We start from the raw sequence: 24,012 nt of genomic DNA, 5'->3' as shown, positions 1-24,012 counted from the left end.
AGGGACTAGTGGTCGTATCATTGGTGAGAGTGAGATTTCAGCTAGGAGAGTCCCTTCCAGGGACAGAGTGTTCCAGTGCCTGAGAGTTGTTGGTTGAATAACAGCCAAGCTGCCCAACCTGCCTCTCCTAGAAATTCTGTTAGCTGTCTTACACCTCTTAATAACTCCCTTTTTGCATAAACCAGCTAAATTGGATTATGTGTCCAGAAACTATGGAATCTGATAGACAACATCTATGATAGGTACTGTAGATAGAAAAGTGGATTTATGCCCAAATCTTCATTCATGCTCACTGATATTCATCCTGAAGGGTTTTAAGTTTTATGGAGGGGGTGAAAATAAGCATGTAAATAACAGTAAAATGTATTTATTATTTTAAAAAACTTTAAAAAATGCAATGTTAAAAGTTACTTTCTATTTACAGTTATTACAAAATATTGGCTACATTTTCAGTATAGTACGATACATCCTTGAGCCTATCTTACACCCAATAGTTTGTACCTCCCACTCCCCATCCCTATATTGCCCCTCTCCACTGTAACCGCTAGTTTGTTCTCTACATCTATGAGTCTGCTTCTTTTTTGTTGTACTCACTAGTTTGTTGTATTTTTTAGATTCCACATATAAGTGATATCATACAGTATTTTCTTTCTTTGTCTGACTTACTTCACTTAGCATAATGCCCTTCAAGTCCATCCATGTTGCTGCAAATGGCAAAATTTTGTTCTTTTTAATGGCTGAGTAGTGGTCCATTGTGTGTGTGTGTGTGTGTGTGTGTGTGTGTGTATACATATATATATATATATATATATATATATATATACATACATATATACATATGTATATATGCCAAAACTTCTTTATCCATTCATCTGTTAATGGACACTTAGGTTGCTTCCGTATCTCGGCCATTGTAAATAATGCTGCTGTGAACATTGGGGTGTGTGTATCTTTTTGAATTAATGTTTTGCTTTGTGTTTTTCGGATATATACCCAGGAGTGGAATTGCTGGGTCATATGGTAGTTTTATCTTTAGTTTTTTGAGGAACCTCCATCCTGTTCTCCACAGAGGCTGCACCAGTTTGCACCCCCACCAGCAATGCGCCAGCATCCCCTTTTCTCCATAGCCTCGCCAACATTCGTTATTTGTGTTCTTTTGATGATAGCCATTCTGACAGGTGTGAGATGATATCTCATGTGGTTTTGATTTGCATTCTTCTGATGATTAGTGATGAAATAACAGTAAAATTTAATAAATGTTTCTGTAGGCTTGAAATACAGAATGAGGAGCACAAGAAAAGGACAGTGGCTTAGAAGAGTAAATTGGCTGAGAAGGGTCATTGGACCAAGGAAGGTTTCATAGAAAAGTTATCATTAGATCTTTAAGAATGAATTTTTCTTCATATCAGGTGAAGAAAATGGGAAGGATATTTCAAGAAGAAGGAACAGGATGTTCAAAGTTATGGAGTGATGAAACAGCATGGGGCATTCAGCAAAGTATTACAGAAATTTTGTTATGTAAGGAGAGTATATAATTGATGTCAGGGAGATGAACCTAGGAAAAAAGGTGGGGCCTTGTATGCCGGACTTAGGAGTTTGGCTTTGAGGATTTTGAGCAAGGGGATAGCATATATTTCAGGAAGGTTACTTGGGCAGCCATGTGTAGAATAGATTGGGTGGGGGGCGGTCACTGTTAGAGACAGTATACAGGGAAGATTTAAGATGCTACTGCAATAACGTAGGGAAGAAATGGTGAGACTGTGGCACACGGAAAGGAGAGGAGCAGATGGATTAGAGAGATACTGTAGTTGCTGACCCGCAGCAGGAACCCAGTAAACATTAGTTGAGTGGGATACAAGGTGGAAAAATTGAACAGAACTAAAAAGTTCTTGGCTTGGGTGAATAAGAGGAAGGGAACAGGCTTTTCAGTAAATGCCCAGAGAGTTTGCCGTTGGTACTGTTAGTCTGTACCTTATTTGAAAGGAGAAAAAGTGTGATAATCAATATATAAAATATTCACTCACTTTTTTCCATCCATCCACTCACTCATTCATTCAATAAATATTTGTTGAGTTCTGTTGATGTGGTACACACCGAGCTAGGCATTGTGGATTCCATATTGAGTTAGCCAGTCTAAGGGGGATGGCAGACATAGAGCAAATAATGATAGAATAATTAATTACAGTCAGGAGGACCGTTCTGAAGGATAAACTAGGGTATTATGTGATAGGGAAGGTTTAGGGATATATGAGCCACAGGGGAGGTGCTGTGGAATAGTGAGCATTACCCGTGTAGTGAGACTAAACCTGTTTTTCCAAAAAGGATTGCATCTTTAAAAATTTATCATTCCATCCAGATTTCATAAAGGCTGTTGTTCTTACGTCTTTAAGGCTATGGTGTCATTGTTGGAAAGCTTTCTCTATGCAGAGCAAATCTACCCATTCATTCTCTCTTCTGCTACTATCACTAGAGAACTTTTCTGATTAATTATTAACTAGCAAATGTATCTCTAGAGCACCGCACTAAGTGGTAACATATTAATGAAGATGAATTTGTGGTCGTATTCACCCTTCTTGAGGGAAGTAAGCTGGACTGTGCCAACAATCGATCCCATTAATCACTTTCTGTTAGATTCACTGTGCCATTTAGTTTGTCTTTTGGGGGGGGGATTCTTTTCTCCATTTGAAAATAGATATTTTCTGCAAATAAAGGAAATGCCTGTGCAATTTACAGTGAAACCAGCCACGTTAATTTATAGAGGAAGGCTGCATGGATACTAGGAAGAACATATATGGGTTGGTAGACCAATAGAAGTCATATATTGGTCTTGGCTATCACTTCACAAATGACACAGTCTGTCTCTAGGTATATCAAATTAATTGAAGAAAGTTGAAATAAAGTACAATGTTTAATTGGTCTAAAGCAGTGTTTTCCAAACTACAGACTGGAACTCATTAGTGGCTTGTGAAATCAGCTTAGTGTGTTGTGACCAGCATTTTTAAAAAAGAGGAAATAGAATTGGAAAAGTAGTGAAAATAGCAGAGAATATTGCATATAGACAGAGTAAGTAATGGTTTGTAAAACTTCCATTTCATATGTATTTACATATGTTATATACAGTTGTCCTTTGGTATTTGCAGGGGATTGGCTACAGGACCCCTCTGGATACCAAAATACGCAGATGCTTAAGTCTCTCACAGTTGGTTTCTGTGTTTGTGGATGCAGAATCCGTGGATATGGAGGGCTGATTGTACGTTATATTGTATGTATGTATGTAACATGCAATATGTATATATGTAAACTTATTTATGTGTGTATATACTAGGTGAATACATAAAACACCAAAGAAGTTTCAAAGCCATAGATCTGGAAAAAGAGTTCTAGATAAAGACCTCTTCAGCCAGATCTTCCATTAATATACCTATCCCAAATTACTTTCTTATTGCTTAAAGCACATTGAAAACCATTGAAACTACTGGGATGCAGAATTATTAATACATGTTAGCTCTGAATGAATGCTGGGTAAAACAGGGAAGTAAAGGTACTCTTGGTTTGGTAAATAGATACATATTTCATATACTAAATAAAGGTGTTCTAAACTTTCAAGGTTTACTAATTTTGTTATTTAGAATTTAAGGAATTCTGTATCAAATATGTGAGAGAGATTGACTCATTTTCCTAAGTACGTTAAATATAGTAACCTGGAGATATTAGAGATTCAGACTTTAAGTTATTTTTTTATACCTGACACAGATTGGTTTGTGATCTATGATTATTCATCATGAATGCCTTCTTTCTGACCCACATTTAATCATTTATAAATAGAAATACTATTATTTAGTTATAGTATTTTGTAAACAGTAATTTCTTTAATATAGCATATTGGGATTACAGTTTTCAAGGCATAATTGTTGGCATTCTTTTCCATTTCTACACTATGTAGAAATAATAAAGCTATGGATAACGTTCTATTCTATATCACTATGGCCATTCTCCAAAGACTCCTGCTTTTGATTTCGTACAGAAATTTATTTCACTACTTTGTAACATCAGTCTCATCATTTTCACTCTTCACTGCTGGGTCTCAAATTCAGCCTTCCAAGACAACAATTACGCCTGATAAAGAAGGGGCTATTTCTATATGAAAGCCCAGGATTTTTTTCTATTCCATAGTATACAGATGCTGTCCATTTCATGCCTTCCTACACTCCCATTTATAAATCTTGATTCACACACTGTCCAGAAGGGGCAACCTTATTACCATTTGATTCTGCCCCCTGACTCAAGCTAACTGAAAAGGGTGGAGGCTTGGAAATCAGGTCCCTCAGAATGGAGGTAACGTTGGATATTGAAATAATTAGTTCTACAGAGCCAGGGTAGGAATCTGTACCATGGAGAAGCAGAACCACCTGCCTGTCAATGATTCAGGAAATCAGAAGGAGAAAAACAAATACCATATGCTAACGCACATATATGGAATCTAAAAAAATGGTACTGATGAACCTAGTGGCAGGGCAGGAATAAAGACACAGACGTAGAGAACAGACTTGAGGACACAGGTGGGGAAGGGGAAGCTGGGATGAAGTGAGAGAGTAGCATGGACATATATACACTACCAAATGTAAAATAGATAGCTAGTGGGAAGCAGCCGCATAACACAGGGAGATCAGCTCGGTGCTGTGTGTCCACCTAGAGGGGTGGGATAGGGAGGGTGGGAGGGAGGCTCAAGAGGGAGGGGATATGGGGGTATATGTGTATGTATAGCTGATTCACTTTGTTGTACAGCAGAAACTAACACACCATTGTAAAGCAATTATACTCCAATAAAGATATTAAAAAAATACATGAAATAAATGAAGCATTCAACAATTTTAAAAAAATGATTCAAGAAAGAGTAAATAATAGTTTTGAAGACAGAGCTAGAAAACTAGAGGCCAGAATAGAGAAGAAGAATGGAGGGAAGCCATGCGGCTTTGAGGGATGCAGAGCAATCTTGATCCTCTTCTTCCATTCCAACTCCCAGCCCTGCGTGAACTTGGATTTCATTTTCTTGAAACCTGTGAGATCCCTCTTTATTTATGCTACCTTGAGTAAATTCACATTTCTAAATGTGCTCTGATTAAGACATGTCCCTTTGTTCAGTTTTCTTTGTTTCTCTCCCAACCCAATCCCTTCATGCTATTCAACTTGGACCCTTCCTCTGGGATCCACAACCATCTTATTTCTTCTGTACCCTGTCATGTTGTAATTTGTCTGTAAAGTTCTATTTCTCATCACACCTAGAAATACTGGCAATGATAGGGAACCAAAATAAAAGCAGAGAAACTGATTATGTTATTTTAGTCAAAGTTGAACTGAAATGTGTTTAAAATTTTGAATCAGAAAAAAAAAAGGCAGTCAAAGCCCATCACTTATTCAATGTATGATAGTAAACCCCATTTCTTTGTTTCTATCTGCTCTAGTATTTATTCCAGGTCTTTCACAAACACATTGCTTTCCGATCAACCTATAAAATTTAAGATGTATTTTCTACAAAATAAGGTAGTGTAAAACACTGTAGTTTTCAATTGGGATTGATTTCTCTCTAGAGTTTGAAATCACAGTGACTTTGGACTGGACTTTGCCTTAAAAAAGGAGGTGACTTGATACCAAAATTAAATGGTCAGTGTCTTAGATTAGATTTTCTTCTCAGTAAACAACTAGCTTCCAAGAAATATGATTTCAAATAACTCAGTATTTTGATATTTAGTGAAGTATTTAAAGATATTAGCTTTATGGAAATTTTGTTTCTTTTGATCTACATGTATACTCATTCTAATTACCATCAATATTTTAAAAACCCTGATATTTTAGTAGTTTCTGTGGCCTGGCAAACATTAAGAGATAACTTTTAAAAATATCTGAATCTTCTGTCTTTGCATTTAAGAATGATTAATAATGCTCAATAAAAACTCCACATATAACCAAATTACAGTAGTGATACTCATAAAGATGACAGAATTTTTAATCCATTCATCAGATTCTCTTCAACTGTTTCAAAGATCTTAAATAATTATGTCATCAGTTTTTCTGTTCAGGCCATTTTGTGAAGAATATGGAAGCAAATGATTTCTAGGAAAAGATACTGATAAGACATTTACAAGGTTCACACTTTTCCCTAAGTAGTGAGTACTCATTCTATGGTTTTCATTGGCTAAGAGTTCTATGTGCTATACCTACATTTATGAGAAGAATGTACCTTACGAATTCTGAATTCAAATTTCAACTGTGTCGTAAACTGTATGTACAACGTTACTTTTCTCTTTGTATTTTGACTTATTCCTCTATATAGTGAGTAAAACTAAAATCTGTGTCTCTCACATGATAGCAGGTGCTTTGATAATAAGAAACATGAGATAAATGTTAAATATTTGCATTGAGCTATAAAAGTGAAAGAAGATGTGATTTACTGTTGTTTGCATGCCAAAAAATGTTTGCATTTCTCCAGTGTGAAGCAGAACTAATATACTAAAAGGAGCTAGGTGGGATTAAAAGCAATAGATACACAACTAGGCATTCCCTAAGGAGGTGGCTATTTGCAGTTTATTGTGCATAAAAAATCATCACGTGATCTACTGAGCTACTTTTATGTATTTTCTCTGCACAGTCCTTGATTGTGAGGTTGACAGACCACATCATTGTTGCCTTTTGAGTGTCGCTAGTAAAAGTAGCCAGAATTTAACTGCAGAGGACCCTCTGAGTATAGTTGGTAATAGATCCATGTTGAAATGAGACTGATGAAGTCCATTATACCAGCATACCTCAAATAGTTATTCCACTATTAAGACCACATTTTGGAAGAACTAGCCTTGTATACACCAAAGAGACAAATAGTTGGGGGCTCTCCTATTTCATTTGTATTCATTGCAAAGATCTGGCCATCATTATAAAGCATTCCCTTAGTCCAAAGAAAAGAGATGTTATCACTGCCTCTGTTCCATCCTATTTATAAGCACATCATCCTGGTTTGCATCTCTATTCTCCATCATACAACCTATAGCCTTCCTGGTACTCTGTACTTAAGGAGAATACTGTATCCATTTATGAGATTTAGAAAGTGCTGAATGTAATTATTGTACAGACCTGCTTTGTGTCTTTATTCTGGTAAGTGTTGGTGACTAAAGGGCAGAGGTGGGCACTCTAACCACAACAAGCACTTAGTAGGCACTTAAAAAACAGTGAGGATGGAAGCTAAATTGTGCTGATTGCAAAGATGCCATGAGAAAGAAATTTCTAGAGGGGACTCTTGACTTTAAGATTATCTTTTTTGTTTATTTTTGTCTCAAAATAATTAAAATGGCTACACTTGTCAGCAACAGAATCCTGTTAGCCACAACCTTTTTCACATGAAGGAGAGAAAATGCATTTGCTTTGCCTGTTTAAATGGAGCTTGCCAGAGGACAAGACTGGAATTGCCCTGAAGCAATAAATATTGCTGTGGATTAAAGGAAGAAACGTTGCTTTTCTGAAGGCTCACCCTTTATAAATAGGAAGCAGATGCAGTAACAGAAGAGTGAGATATCACTCTCTCCGAGGTGGGGAGCTCGGTTGGAGGCTCTACAACATCAGAATCCAGAGATTAAGGCAGAAATGGGGTCAACGTGGTCAGAGGACTTGTCTTTAACAAGAGAGACAGTAGTAGTCCAGTAGTCAGAGGCTCTGCTCTGTTTGCGTGATAAACATGTAAAAAGAATATATAAGTTCCCAATAGAAGGCACGTTGTCTCCTATGGGTTACAGAAGAGAACTAACTCATTGCCAGTTCACCTTTGGTCAGACCCTTCAGTGCATTCCCAGGCTCTGACAAGGAGTGCTTTAAAATGACTGTGAACTGAAAGAACTTCCTGGTAACCAACATGCAAATGAGTACCCCAAACATTCCTCCCGGTGCAGAATTCATTGTGTGTTGCCTGCAAGTGCGTATTTGCCCGTCAATTCCTGGGGTCCTCCTGTTCACTGTTATTTCACTTGCTAGGTTTTAGTTCAAGGAGTGAATTGGTGACTTTGAAGGGCATTGTCACAGCATTGGTGTCTCCTCATTACCTTTCAGTAATTCGCCCCATTACCTTTTTACTCTATGGTAGGTGTACTTCCTTATAAGCACCAAAGCCTTTCAGGAGTCTTGGGAAAACCATTCTACTGTACTAGTGTTTCCTCCCCTTTATTTTCCTGTCCATCAGATTTTCAAAGTGCATGCTTTGGGGGAGGAAAAATACTTTCCTCTACCCTTCTAGGTTCTTCTGGCTGGTCTAAGAATTAAATTGAAATGAGAGAGATAATAGGAGAAAATCAAATTTAGTTATGTATGTACAGAGGCTCCATAAGAATATGAGTCAGGCAATTGAAGCTTATATACCATCGGAGAGAAGGAGAAGCAGGTATGGGTTTGGGACTTCAAAGGGAAGGGAGGCAATTTACAGGCAGATGATGTCGATTGCGGAAAAAAGCATGCACAATGTAAGAGTTGTGAGTTAAGTTTTATTTGGGGCAAAATGAGGGCAATAGCCAGGGAGACAGCCTCTCAGATGGCTCTGAGGAACCGCTCCAAAGAGGTACAGAGGAGGTATAGGAGGAGGTCTGTATATATGTGATTTTAGAGAAGGGAGTATACATGTAATCAAGCACACATGTTGGCAGAAGGTTGCTGCTAGTCACGAGGAGCAGAGGTCTCCATGAATGATTTTAGTGCTTTTCTAGATATGAGACCATCCAAGATATCGGACTCATAAATCTTCTCCTGAAAAGATCTATCTGAAGGCTGGCAGAATGCCAGCTTTTCCCAGAGGACAGAGTCCCTCGTTCTGATATCCTCCCTGAACGCCTTTCAGGGTGTGTTGAAGGTCAGCGGCTGCAGTGGCTGGTGACTCCATTGTTGCAGAACCCGATGACGAGTGACACTTTTTAGCTGGCAATGAAAAAAAGCAAAGGTTTGGCAAACAAATGTTTTCCGGGCCACACAGAGACAATGGAGCGCATATAACACTTTGATCAGACTACTAAGTTTCCCCTAGTCTACCACACCTAGTTCATATTACACTTTAGTAATCTATGGTGATAGGTCTTCTTGGAACAGGCCTTTTATATAAATTCTTTTAGGCAGTTAAGGGGAGGAGACCCTTTTGTTTCTTAAAAACAACCAGCCCCAAATAATCATCAAGCCACAGAGACATATTTTGTCATGGTACGTTTTGTTCCCCAAACAATGCATAGCTCTGGATTATTTCAAATGGATGTGAAACATACTTCTTGCTATATCGCCAATGATTGAATAGTCCTCAGTTATATCATTAAAAATGAGGGACTGAGTGAAGATTGCTCCTGGTCCTAGTAGTAGTTGTTATTTTTACTTATTATTCTTCTAGAAAAGATTTGAAAAGCTGTTGATTCATGTATGAGTAATTAAGTATATCAACTGTCCTTACTTGAAGTGATCTCTGGCATATGTTTTCATTATACCTTTTATAATTGTTTCAACTAAATGTTTGTTTCACACCCTGTGATATTGTTATATAAAAGAGACATATATTTGATTTTGTCCTTGGTTCCTGGCACAGAGCTTCTAAAACCCTTGTAATTTCCTGAGTGATAAGGCTGAGAGGAGCATGTTTTGTTATTCACAATAAGCCCCTTTCAACCACACCTGAGTTTATGCTAATAAGGTGACTCTTGGAGGATGGGGGCCTGTAATCAGATGGTTGGATCTTTTAGCCCCACCTTCCAACCTCCCAGAAGAAGATAAGGACTTTTGGAAATTGACTTAATCACCAGAGGTCAATGGTTTGATCAATCGTGCCTATGTAGGAAAGGAAGCTTCCAAAAAAACTCTAAACAACAGGGTTTATAGAGACTTCTGGTTGGTGAAAGCAACCATGTGCCAGGAAGGTGATGCACCCAATCTCTGTGGGACAGAAGCTCCTCTTGGATGCCTAATTAGGTATCTCTATACAGCTCTTCATCTGTATCGTTTACAATATCCTTAATAATAAACAGAGAAACATAAGCAAGTGTTTTCCTGAATTCTGTGAGCAGTTGTGGATAATTAGCAAAGTTGAGGAGGAGGCCGTAGGAATCTATGATTTACAGCCAGTTGGTTAGTAGTACAGGTGACCATCTGGATTTGGGATTGACGTCTGAAGTGGAGGGTAATCTTTTGGAGCTGAGCCCTTAACCTGTGGGGTCTGCATTAACTCTAGATAGTTAGTGTCAGAACTGAGTTGTAGGGTAACCCCATGGTATCCAGAGAGTTGGGAAATTGCTTAAAGTGAGAGAAAAACTCACATATTTGATGTAAAAGGTGTTGTGAGTAGAGAAAAAAATTTTCCTTTACACCCTATCGGCTATTGGGGGGACATCATTATCTAACAAATATTTAATTATGTACTCTATATATTCTTTTGGTACTTCTTTCTAAATAAAAATAGGGTCAGAATTGTTTCTGGCAACTGTGAACTGCCCATCCACTGATAAAGGCTTATAAAGGATAATACATCTGGGTCTTAGTTTTTCTCTTTGAACTGAAAGTGACGTTTGAAGCCATCAAGACTCTTTACTTGGCAACTTCACATGTTAAAAAAAAAAAAATGTATTCATCACACAAAAAATTAGAACCTTATAGTAACTTTATATACTTAGCTATAGTTTGGCTTTGACATATGAGTGTAGGGGCAGAACAAGGGTGAGAGCATCACAATTTCTTCAGCCTACAGTTCCTGGAAATTGTTCCATGTTGTGGGGAGTGCTGTTTTTTGAGTTGAAAGTGATTTATAAATATAAAAATGTAGTATCTAGCTACTTAAAAATTTAGTACATTGCAAGTTGAACAAACTAAATAGTCATCCTGAAATAACTCACCCAAACATAACACTCGTTAAGTTAAAAACAAACCAATCAACTTTTAAGTGAACTAGAAATCACTCTAGGTAAATGTTTATCTGACTCTGGCATGGAGAAGGTTTTTCAAACTATGAAGAAAATTGATAGGACTGGCTACATTAAAAATGTTCTCAATATGTGATTCCAAATTCTTGAGGGCTTAGGGAGAGTAAGATATCATTTACAAGTGTTTTATTTCATTTTATAAAGGCAGAGTCTACTCAACTGTTATGAGTCATCACTTAAGAAGAAAGCAAAAGTGCTTCCTTGTATATACAAAAATAGGAAATTAAAACAGCAACAATATTCCAGCAAAAAATCACAGTTATCTCTCATCAGTTCATTCAGTCCTGGGTCATTAGTTCTCGTTCTGTTTTATCTTCACTTAGCAGACATCTGACTCCAACTGCTTCTGGACTACAGTTCTGGGAATCCTGATTCATCACACTGGTAGGTTCTCAAAGTTGTTTCCTTTTTTTTAACTATAGTTGACTTACAGTATTATATTTGTTTCAAGTATACAACATAGTGATTTGATATTTTTATAGGTTATGTACCATACAAAGTTATTATATTATTGACTATATTCCCTATGCTGTACATTACATCCCTATGACTTATTCCATTTTATAGCTGGTAGTTCATACATTTTAATCCCTTTCACCTATTTTGCCCAACCCCCTCCCCTCTGGCAACCACTAGTTTGTTCTCTGTATCTATGAGTCTATTTCTGTTTTGATATATTTATTCATTTGTTTTATTTTTTAGATCCCATATATAAGTAGTGTCAAACAGTATTTGTCTTCCTCTGTCTGAATTATTTCACTTAGCATAATATGCTCTAAGTCCATCCATGTTGTAGCAAGTGGCAAGATTTCATTCTTTTTTATAGCTGAGTAATATTCCATTTTGTGTGTGTGTGTGTGTGTGTATGTGTGTGTATATATATATATATATATATATATATATATATATATATACACACACTGCATCTTCTTTATCCACTTATCTGTTGATGGTCACTTAGGTTGCTTCCATATCTTGACTATTGTAAATAATGCTGCAATGAACATAGGGGTGCATATATCTTTTCAAATTAGTGTTTTTGTTTTCTTCAGACAAATACCCAAGAGTGGAATTTCTGTGTTATATTGTAGTTATGTTTTTAATTTTTTTAGGAACCTCCATACTGTTTTCCATAGTGGCTGTACCAATTTACATTCCCCTCAAGAGTGCACAAGGGTTCCATTTTCTCTATATCTTTGCTAATACTTGTTATTTCTTATCTTTTTAATGATAGCCATTCTGACAGGTGTGAGGTGATATCTCATTGTGGTTTTGACTAGTATTTCCCTGATGATTCGTGATCAAAGTTGTTCAGATGGTGCTATCAGAAGCCTGTTCCCTGAAGTACCTGGTATAATCCTTTTCACAGGCTCTGAGATGCTCCTACTTCATTGAAGATGAAGCACTCTGGCCTGTAGCTTATTGCGGGTGCTTTCAGGAAAGCACAAGTGTAAAACAAAACTCTCTGTAGAAGACAAGAGACTTAAAATTGCTGTGGTTAACCTATTACTGGTAAGTTTCAAGGTGAAAGATCTGATGAGAGTCCACTTTAAAAATAACGAAAGTGACAAAAATATTTGGTTGTTTCTGTGGCCTTCAGAACAAGATCATAAATTCAGTCAAAAACTACTTTAGACAAAATATCTATAAACCTAATAGACCTATTTTCAAAGAACACAGTGAACATGACAATCTAATTTATAAAATGAATAAACATAATCATTTCAGAGAAAAATCTTGTGATATATAATAATCCTGACGCAATATACCAAGAATAAAGTAAGAGTGTACCTAGAATATATCAAGAATATCAAGTAAAGAGATTTAGTGAGCTGAAGTAGGTCCTAAACATCTGTATGTGAATATAACACCATAGGTGAATAATGCAAATCTCCAATTGAAAACCACTGGCTTAGAAGATGCCAGATTCAAATGAAAGAAATTGTGCCTAAGTTAACATTTTAAAAATAACTGAAAATATGACTAATCACACTGTACTGTTGTTGTCTAATAACAGGCAAAGCAGCACCAGGGTTCTAATAAATAAAGACATGTCACAGATAGCAGGGGCATTGGCAATTCTTTAGGAACTCCCCATACAGCACACAATTAGTGAAACAGTTATATTCATTACCTTTTACCCATGCAAATTTAACCTTCTATGGTTTCAGTTTTTCACCATTGAGAACGATGATTTTGGCTGTGGGTTTGTCATATAAGGCCTTTATTATGTTGAGGTAAGTTCCCTCGATGACTACTTTTGGAGAGTTTTTATCATAAATCGGTGTTGAATTTTGTTAAAAGCTTTTTCTGCATCTATTGAGATGATCATATGGTTTTTATCCTTCAATTTGTTAATATGGTGTATCATTGATTAATTTGCTTATGTTGAAGAATCCCTGCATTCCTGGGATAAACCCCACTTGATCACGGTGTATGATCCTTTTAATGTGCTGTTGGATTCTGTTTGCTAGTATTTTGTTGAGGACTTTTGCATCTATGTTCATCAGTGATATTGATCTGTAGTTTTCTTTTTTTGTGACATCTTTGTCTGGTTTTGGTATCAGGGTGATGGTGGCCTTGTAGAATGCGTTTGGGAGTGTTCCTCCCTCTGCTATGTTTTGGAAGAGTTTGAGAAGGATAGGTGTTATCTCTTCTCTAAATGTTTGATAGAATTTGCCTGTGAAGCCATTTGGTCCTGGGCTTTTGTTTGTTGGAAGGTTTTTTATCACAGTTTCAATTTCAGTGCTTGTGATTGGTCTGTTCATATCTTCTAATTCTTCCTGGTTCAGTCTCGGAAGGTTGTGCTTTTCTAAGAATTTGTCCATTTCTTCGAGGTTGTCCATTTTATTGGTATACAGTTGCTTGTAGTAATCTCTCATGATCCTTTGTATTTCTGCAGTGTCAGTTGTTACTTCTCCTTTTTCATTTCTAATTCTATTGATTTGAGTCTTCTCCTTTTTTTTTTTTTTTTGATGATTCTAGCTAAAGGTTTCTCAATTTTGTTTATCTTCTGAAAGAACCAGCTTTTAGTTTTATTGATCTTTGCTATTGTTTCCTTCTTTTTCATTTCTTTCTGATCTAATGTTTATGATTTCTTTCCTTCTGCTAACTTTGGGGGTTTGTTTTGTTCTTCTTTTTGTAATTGCTTTAGGTGTGAGGTTAGGTTGTTTATTTGAGGTGTGTCTTGTTTCTTGAGGTAAGATTGTATTGCTGTAAATTTCCCTCTTAGAACTGCTTTTGCTGCATCACATAGGTTTTGGGTCATCGTGTTTTCACTGTCACTTGTTTCTAGATTTTTTTTGATTTCCTCTTTGATTTCTTCAGTGATCTCTTGGTTATTAAATAGTGTATCATTTAGGCCCCATGTGTTTTTATTTTTTACAGATTTTTTTCCTGTAATTGATATCTAGTCTCATAGCATTCTGGTCAAAAAAGATACTTGATATGATTTCAGTTTTCTTAAATTACCAAGGCTTGATTTGTGACCCCAGATATGATCTATCCTGGAGAATGTTCCATGAGCACTTGAGAAGAAAGTGTATTCTGTTGTTTTTGGATGGAATGTCCTATAAATATCAATTAAGTGCATCTTGTTTAATGTATCACTTAAAGCTTGTGTTTCCTTATTTATTTTCATTTTGGATGATCTGTCCATTGGTGAAAGTGGGGTGTTAAAGTCCCCTACTGTGATTCTGTTACTGTTGATTTCCCCTTTTATGGCTGTTAGCATTTGCCTTATGTATTGAGGTGCTCCTATGTTGGGTGCATAAATATTTACAATTGTTATATCTTCTTCTTGGATTGATCCCTTGATCATTATGTAGTGTCCTTCTTTGTCTCTCGTAATAATCTTTGTTTTAAAGTCTATTTTGTCTGATATGAGAATTGTTACTCCAGCTTTCTTTTGATTTCCATTTGCATGGAATATCTTTTTCTATCTCCTCACTTTCAGTCTGTATGTGTCCCTAGGTCTGAAGTGGGTCTCTTGTAGACAGCATATATATGGGTCTTGTTTTTGTATCCATTCAGCTGGTCTGTGTCTTTTGGTTAGAGCATTTAATCCATTTTCATTTAAGGTAATTATCGATATGTATGTTCCTCTTAGCATTTTCTTAATTGTTTTGGGTTCGTTATTGTAGGCCTTTTCCTTCTCTTGTGTTTCCTGCCTAGAGAAGTTCTTTTAGCATTTGTTGTAAAGCTGGTTTGGTGGTATTGAATTCTCTTAGCTTTTGCTTGTCTGTAAAGGTTTTAATTTTTCGTTGAATCTGAACAAGATCCTTGCTGGGTAGAGTAACCTTGGTTGTAGGTTTTTCCCTTTCATCACTTTAAATATGTCCTGCCAGTCCCCTCTGGCTTGCAGAGTTTCTGCTGAAAGATCAGCTGTTAACCTTATGGGGATTCCATTGTATGTTATTTGTTGCTTTTCCCTTGCTGCTTTTAACATTTTTTCTTTGTATTTAATTTTTGATAGTTTGATTAATATGTGTCTTGGCGTGTTTCTCCTTGGATTTATCCTTTATGGGACTGTCTGTGCTTCCTGGACTTGATTAACTATTTCCTTTCCCCTATTAGGGAAGTTTTCAACTATAATCTCTTCAAATATTTTCTCAGATCCTTTCTTTTTCTCTCCTTCTTCTGGGAGCCCTATAATTCGAATGTAGGTGCATTTAATGTTGTCTCAGAGGTCTCTGAGACTGTCCTCAATGCTTTTCATTCTTTTTTTCTTTATTCTGCTCTGTGGTAGTTATTTCCACTATTTTATCTTCCAGGTCACTTATCCATTCTTCTGCCTCAGTTATTCTGCTATTGATTCCTTCTAGAGAATTTTTAATTTCATTTATTGTATTGATCATCATTTTTTGTTTGCTCTTTAGTTCTTCTAGGTCCTTGTTAAACATTTCTTGTAGTTTCTCCATTCTATTTCCAAGATTTTGGATTATCTTTACTATCATTACTCTGAATTGTCTTTCACGAAGACTGCCTATTTCCTCTTCATTTGTTTGTTCTGGTGGCTTTTTACTTTGCTCCTTCATCTGCTGCATATTTCTCTGTCTTCTCATTTTGCTTAGCTTACTGTGCTTGGGGTCTCCTTTTCACAGGCTGCAGATTCATAGTTCCTGTTGTTTTTGGTGTCTGCCCCCAGTGGGTAAGGTCGTTCAGTGGGTTGTGTAGGCTTCTTGGTGGAGTGGACTGGTGCCTGTGTTCTGGTGGATGAGACTGGATCTTGTCTTTCTGGTGTGTAGGACCATGTCCAGTGGTGTGTTTTGGGGTCTGTGAATTTATTATGATTTTAGGCAGCCTCTCTGCTAATGGGTGGGTTTGTGTTCCTGTCTTGCTAGTTGTTTGGCATGGGGTGTTCAGCACTGGAGCTTGCTGTTCACTGAGTGGAGCCGGGTCTTAGCATTGAGATGGAGATCTCTGGGAGGGCTCTCGCTGATTGATATTATGTGGGGCTGGGAGGTCTCTGGTGGTCCAATGTCCTTAACTCGGCTCTCCCACCTCAGAGGCTCAGGCCTGATGCCCGGCCGGAGCACCAATACCCTGTCAGCCACACTGCTCAGAAGAAAAGGGAGAAAAAAAAAGAAAGAAAAATAAAATAAAATAAAGTTATTAAAATAAAAAAAAATTAAAATGAAAAAAAAAGTTATAAAAAAAAAGAAGAGAGCACTCAAACCAATGAACACATCCACCAATGATACCAAGCACTAAAAACTATACTAAGATAAACATAAAAATTAGAAACTAGTCTGTCGCAGACAGCAAACCCCAAGTCTACAGTTGCTACCAAAGTCCACGGCCTCTATTTTGGGATGATTCGTTGTCTCTTCAGGTATTCCACAGATGCAGGGTACATCAAGTTGATTGTGGAGATTTAATCCACTGCTCCTGAGGCTGCTGGGAGAGATTTCCCTTTCTCTTCTCTGTTCTCACAGCTCCTGGGGTTCAGCTTTGCCTTTGCCCTGCCTCTGCATGTAGATCACCCTCTTGCATCTGTTGTTTGCCCAGGCAGGAGGGGGTTAAAGGAGCGGCTGATTAGGGGGCTCTGGCTCACTCAGGCCAGGGGGAGGGAGGGGTATGGAATGTGGGGGTGAGCCTGCGGTGGCAGAGGCCAAAGTGACATTGCAACAGCCTGAGGCGCACTGTGTGTTCTCCCAAGGAGGTTGTCCCTGGATCACGGGACTCTGACAGGGGCCGGCTGCACAGGCTCCCAGGAGGGGAGGTGTGGATAGTGACCTGTGCTCGCACACAGGATTCTTGGTGCCTGCAGCAGCAGCCTTAGCGTCTCATGCCCGTCTCTGGTGTCCCCGCAGATAGCCACAGCTTGCGCCCGTCTCTGGAGCTCGTTTAGGCGGTGCCCTGCATCCTCTCTCCTTGCGCACCGTGAAACAATGGTCTCTTACGTCTTAGGCAGGTCCAGGCTTTTTCCTGGACTCCCTCCCAGCTAGCCGTGGCGCACTAGCCCCCTTTAGGCTGTGTTCACACAGCCAACCCCAGTCCTCTCCCTAGGATCTGACCTCCGAAGCCCGAGCCTCAGCTCCCAGCCCCCACCTGCCCTGGTGGGTGAACAGACAAGTCTCTCAGGCTGGCGAGTGCTGGTTGGCACTGATCCTCTGTTCGGGAATCTCTCCGCTTTGCCCTCCGCACCCCTGTGGCTGTGCTCTCCTCCGCAGCTGCGAAGCTCCCTGACTCCGCCACCCGCAGTCTCCGCCCGTGAAGGGGCTTCCTAGTGTGTGGAAACCTGTCCTCCTTCACAGCTCCCTCGCAGAGGTACAGGTCCCATCTCTATTCTTTTGTCTCTGTTTTTTCTTTTGTCTTTTTCCCTACCCAAGTACGTGGGGATTTTCTTGTCTTTGGGGAAGTCTGAGGTCTTCTGCCAGCATTCAGTAGGTGTTCTGTAGGAGCTGTTCCATATGTAGATGTATTTTTGATGTATTTGTGGGGAGGAAGGTGACCTCCACGTCTTACTCCTCTGCCATCTTGAAGGTCCTCTGTCAAGAATAAACTTTGATAACTAACTGTTAACCAAGATGTAGCCAAGAATCCAAGAAAAGTTTTGTCACTTTAACAGAGGGAAAACTAAATTCTAGTTTTACATCAGTATAATATTTGATACTAAAGCTCTTTGTGAAAATCTTACAAATAAAACCATCAAACCATAGCTAGCTCTGACCAGAGTGAATAAAGTTCCTTTTTATTGAACCTCTATAACTTCCTATTTCCTGCATATTCTTTGTAGTACAGGTTTTGAAGTGGAGAAAAATGAACACATTCATTAAAACACCCCCAATATATAGATTCTCCATACCCTCAAAAAATGAGATAAAAAGAATATAAACTTATAATTATGCTTAGTAATTAATGCTTCAGTATCCCATCTTATTTAGAAATTATCTGGTATTTAATGAATATCCATTAATTTACTCAATTTAGTATCAGTCCAAGATTTTAAATGATCTAAAAGTCTTGGAAACTATCATTAAGCTGACATAAGATATAATTAATATTGAAATAAAGTTTTTAGAATAATGATTTAATTTAGTTAAACACAAGTTTGCATTATTCATAATCTTAAACATTTAGTAGAAGTAATGTTAGCTTTTTCCATAAGTAAACCTGTATAAATTTAGGAAGAACATACCAAAGTAAAATCAAAATCTTGTATGATACTTAATGCTGGTATCACAGAGAAAATTTAACTGTTTTTACTAAACCAACAATATTAAATTAGTCTCATTTGAAAAAATTTATCTAAATTATATGAACTTTCATTCTTAAAATATTTGAGTTAGTTTCATTAAGAATGTCTATTTTTAGCACACTGAAATTATTAGTGCAGTTTCCTTAATTTCTGGGAATTTTAGGAATATTCAACTCATGTAAGTACTATTTATCTCTATAAGCCAATCAGAATAGAGCTCCTTTAATTGAAGAGACTTTATAATCTAATTTATTAATATTACACACTCACTCAAGAAGTAAAGGTTCTTCTAAAAATTAGGCATACAAAGATTCAGAAAAGATATATAAACATATTTATATGTTTGAAAAAGAGCTTATTATTAAATTATTATTATTTGAATTTTAAAATTTCAGCCATGGGTCAAACATGCAGAAATACAAAACTCACAAGTCCAGATACTCACTTCTCAATGGCCATGACATTCTTAACTGATTTGAGCTCAAAATAGACAAATAGCCGAACGAATGTCTTGAACACGTCTCTTCTTACAATTCAGATTAGCAAAGTGAAGCCCTTGAAATTACAAAAGCACTGTAGCTAAGAATTGTTTTTATACTTTTAAAATGTTTTAAAAAAAATGATGATTATGTGACACAGACTTTCTGTGGCCCACAAATTTTAAAATATTACTATCTGGCCTTTAACAGAAAATGTTTACCCACCCCTGCATTTCAGTCAGAGGCCTCCAAACGGTCTCAGGAGAATTTAGATTCTTCTCTTAAGAAGGCACAAGAAGGATATTCAATTTTTGAATTCTAAAGCAATACCTGAAGCCCATATCAGAAACAGTAGTTTCTAAAATCAAGGCTTTTCCTTCTCAAGAGCTTAGTTTGTTTGAGAGTGAAAAAAAAAATGCTTCTTAAAAATCGGGAGATGTTGGTATCATAACAATTTATTAGAAAAAGAAGAGATGAGACTCATTCTACCCTGGCCCAGGGAGATCAATAAAATGTTGGCTTGTGCTTGGGTGGGGTGTGTGGCCTGTCCTTAGAGGAGGTCAGTGGGCCTAAAAGGAGGAGGACCTAGGGACCTTTACTCTCAGGAAGATGGGCTAGCACCTGCAGGCCACCTGCATTTGGAATAATCACTTCACAGTGTCTGAGCTGAGGGGTCAGGTGAGCTGTCTCTCACTTGGGTGTGAGGGTCTCCTTCCACAGATGGCTATAATTGCCTGTGGATCACTTAGCAGAAGGTACACCCCAAGACTTTGTGGAGCCCCATTCACACTGCCTTAAGTAGACACCTGCCCCCCTTTAATGGCCCAAAACGTAGAGGTTAGAAATGGGGGTGGGGGGACTGGGTTTAATCCCAGAAAAATGATGATAGTGCAGAAGACAAAATGCATGTGTATATTCAGTAGGTCTGCACAATAGTAAAACTTAATCCCATTATATCTCTGGTAAAAGGAGAATAATAACCTCATAGGGTTGTTCTAGAGATTAAATGAAATAATAAATGTAAAACGCTTCGCACAGAGCCTGGCACATAATCAGTGCTCAAAAAATGATAGCCAGTAATATTATCTAAAAATGACATTTTAAATTAAATTAGGGCCATAGAGAGCAACATGTCTGGGAAATGGCACTTTACATACAGACAAGCCTTCGTTGAGTTTCATTCAACTCAGGCACTCAGCCAACATATAGTACGTGCAAAGCACTAGGTTCTGTGGAGGAGACCATGGTGATATAGACAGTCTCTGTGCTGTATGAAGTAGGGTCAAAATATATTTTTTAAAAAGTTTATATAAGACAGTATGAATAAGTGCAATGATATAATTACTTAAGTGAATTAATATTAAGAACTCAAGTTAATCTCCCCAGCACTTTCTTTTCTATCTAGCTAGATTCCATTTTCCTTCTAATGTGTTTTTCTTATAATTCAAAAATATGTTTACTAATGAGAATATTAACCTATTTTGTATCTTTATTGGTCATATTGAGTGATCCTATATGGTCTTTATTACATCAGCCTTGTAAGTAAGGATTGTCACGGGACTGGACTCTCCTCAAAAGTGTATAGATCGTACTGCATAGAGGACCTGTTGGAGTTAAATATCTACTTTTTCCCAACTTTTTCACAGTTAATTGTTTCTGAGCCTGAATTATGAGAAGTCATGCTTTGGGTTCTGGGAGAGTATGATTGCAGAGCTGTTGCTCATAGGAATTTACAGTGTGACTTGTTCTGTCGTCACTATGCTCAACTCCAGAAACAAAAATAATACTTCAGTGGAAAATGAAGTATTATCCGTCTTCCCAGTTTTCTTCCTCTAGCCCTACAACAAATTCTAGATCATCGTCTTTGAGCTATTTTGCAGGGTTCACAAACTGTAGGTAATTGACAGATATGCAAACTCTGTCTTGTCCAGTAGACTTCCCTGCCCCTTGAGAAAAACCAGTTTTGCCCCCATTTACAATTTGATTCCTTTACTCCCTTAAGTTTGTGCTTTTTGATTTTTCCTTTGAACTGGTTTTAACATTTGCCTATGTTAAAGAAAAAAAAATATTCTGACACGTTAAAATGGTAAGGAAGAGTCTATTCAGGACTGTTATGATAGGTGTCAAGACTATTGCAATAGGGGAGAGATACTGAGCTCAACTCCAAATACAGCAAAGACAGCTGGGGATTTATAGCCAACTAGCTGAGTGAGCGGGTGAGCAGATGAAAAGTTAATAAGCAGGGACATCAAGGGTAGAGGGATTCTTGCTAAACTGACTTAACAGGATTCTTCTTGAAGACAGGCCAGGGTTATCAGATATCAAGGATGGAGATTCTCTCTAAATGGACATAATAAGATTCTTCCTAGAATTGGTCTGTGCCATCCTATCAAGGACTAGGGCCAGAGGTTGAGATCTAGTTGAGAATAGGGCTCAGATGTCATGGAGAGAGACTCTCAAATAATGAGTAAAATAAAAATTTTAAACATGTATGCATTTTCATTTATTTATGAGAGACATTGTTCTACTTTTTCTGAAACATCTTTTAACACAGACAAAGCATTTCTTGTAGTATTTACCAAGCACATCTAGGACATATATTAACTGAATTATATTTAAAGAAGCTCTGAATTCTCAACAGTATGGGAAAAGAAGTATGCCAGTTTTCATTAGAAAACAGTAAAATATTAAAGGAATCTATCTTATAAACAATAGAGCAACAAATACACCACATTACTTTTCCTATAGAGAGCCACCAAATTTAACAAAATTAGTTTTAATTAAAAGAAGAAAATAAAAGGGGAAGACACTACATGTAACTTGTATATAAAAGACATTCACATAAGATGAACATTTCAGGAAATAGGTCTTAAATGCTGATTATGCCAGTTCCATTTAGTAAGAAAATAGTTACCATGGGAACAGTGAGTGTATATGGTATTTCACTTTCACATTAAGACAGCTTCTAAAAGGAAAGCATTTAGTGAACACTTGTTCTTGACATCGTTTGTAAGTGGCAGTGGCTCATAAAGAATGTGGCATTTCAATTTAGATTCATTATATCGGTACCTCTGTATGATTTTCTCATTTCATGATAAAATAATTTGAATAAACCTGACCTATTTTAGGGATTTTTATAACCTATATACATTACATATTTTTCCTTCCAAACTAGGGCCATAGCACCCTTTTGATTATAGGTTTTTCTTTAGAATATCAGGTTCTTGGGTGGATTTCTACTCCTAGGTTGTGACATTCACATATGGCTAATCAATTTTAAAATGTTTGATGAAGAGGTTGGTCCGAATTTAGAGGAAACCTAGAATATGGGGACCCAGACTAGGAAACTGGGTGTCCTGAAGGTTTCCAAACTCTAGGTTCTTAAGCTCATGGCTCAGTTACTAATTTCATATCTCCACGCCTGCCTGGAGCTGGCCAGGCCACCAGTTTTAAGACCTGGCTTGGCTGAAGCTGGCCTCAGCCCTTGTGTCCTGCTGCAGCCTCCCCAGCCTCCTCTTTCCATCTATCAACAGCACTCAGGTGCATTGGCTTCTCCAGATCTCTTTTATGTTACGTCCAAAAACAGTTACTCATCTTAGCCAAGGAATGTATTGATTCTGGGTAAGTAAGTAACCATTAATTTCGTGATTTTAGCGCTAATGTACCTTTGGGGATAAGGATGGATTGTTTAAAGTGTAGCTTCTCTGACGTTCTGTAAATCTTTAGAAGGCCGTTTTAAATATTTACAAGTATACAGCAAGTTGAGAAATCAGTACCATATTAGAAACCAGAAAGATTTTAGCTCTAGCTCTGCTACCAATTAGCTAAGTGACTTGGGTAAAAAATGCCTATTACTCTCAGAAAATAAGGTAGCCGGAATACTCCTTTAGCATATTTCTTTCATGAATTTTAAGAAGGTTCTAGACATCATAATGGAAAAAAGACATTAACAACACAAGCCAAAGACTTCACCATCCAAATTTTTTCTAGTTTGTGATTACTCATTCCATAAAAGCAATTAACATTGTCTTGGGCTTATGAATAATGTTTGAACTGTTAAAGAATGAAGAGGGAAAAAAACAACTTACTTCCTAAATATGTCTTGAATCTGTCACTTCTAAGTCCCTGCTGTCACTGCCCTACTTCCGCCATCACTATTTTTTTTTTCCCCCTGAACTGCTGACTAGCCCCTTATGGGGTCTCTTTGCCCCTACTGCTATGTCCCCTTACACATATTCCACGTGACCATCCAAGTGCCAGAACCTAGCTATACCATCTGCCTTCTGCTTCTTAAGCACGTATTTCTAAATACTCTTTTTTTTTTTTTTTTTTTTGGCGGTACGTGGGCCTCTCACTGCAGTGGCTTCTCCCGTTGCGGAGCACAGGCTCCGGATGTGCAGGCTTAGCGGCCATGGCTCACGGGCCCAGCTGCTCCGCGGCATGTGGGATCTTCCCGGACCGGGGCACGAACCCGTGTCCCCTGTATTGGCAGGCGGACTCTCAACCACTGCGCCACCAGGGAAGCCCCTGTGCTCCTCCTTAAGTGCAGACACCAGTACCTATAGAGTTGCCAAGCATGAAAATTCTGTTAGCAACCCTTTCAAGTCAGGCCCCAACAAGGGTCCTCCTGCCTGGTGTCACTCGAGCCAACAGAGTGAGACCGAGTTCGCTTCAGAAGGAAAGGAAAGTTTTATTCTTCTATCAAAGAATGGAGAGGTGTGAGCTTAAACGCTGTCCCCAGTAGGCTGTGGGCGGGGCTGCTCTACAGGGATCCCGTCCCTGCCAGCGGGCAGGGGGCGGGGTTCTCGCTGGGCGGGCCCAGGTGTGCCTCTTAATGCTCCAGATCGCGGTGCCC

The 24,012-nt window shown here is 37.9% G+C and overlaps 1 long non-coding RNA gene across 1 annotated transcript in view; it reads left to right on the top strand.

Moving 5' to 3' along the window:
* LOC116743238 overlaps positions 1-24,012 on the top strand; it is a 243,334-nt gene that overhangs the window by 94,163 nt on the left and 125,159 nt on the right. The window contains exon 3 of the long non-coding RNA XR_004346706.1: positions 11,303-11,360. This is a non-coding gene — a long non-coding RNA (uncharacterized LOC116743238). The remainder of the gene's footprint in view (positions 1-11,302; positions 11,361-24,012) is intronic.

This window comes from Phocoena sinus, chromosome 18 (assembly GCF_008692025.1).
Source record: "Phocoena sinus isolate mPhoSin1 chromosome 18, mPhoSin1.pri, whole genome shotgun sequence".
Lineage (NCBI taxonomy): Eukaryota > Metazoa > Chordata > Mammalia > Artiodactyla > Phocoenidae > Phocoena > Phocoena sinus.
The sequence above is the reverse complement of the archived record's forward strand: the minus strand, read 5'-3'. Positions and strand labels throughout refer to the sequence as shown.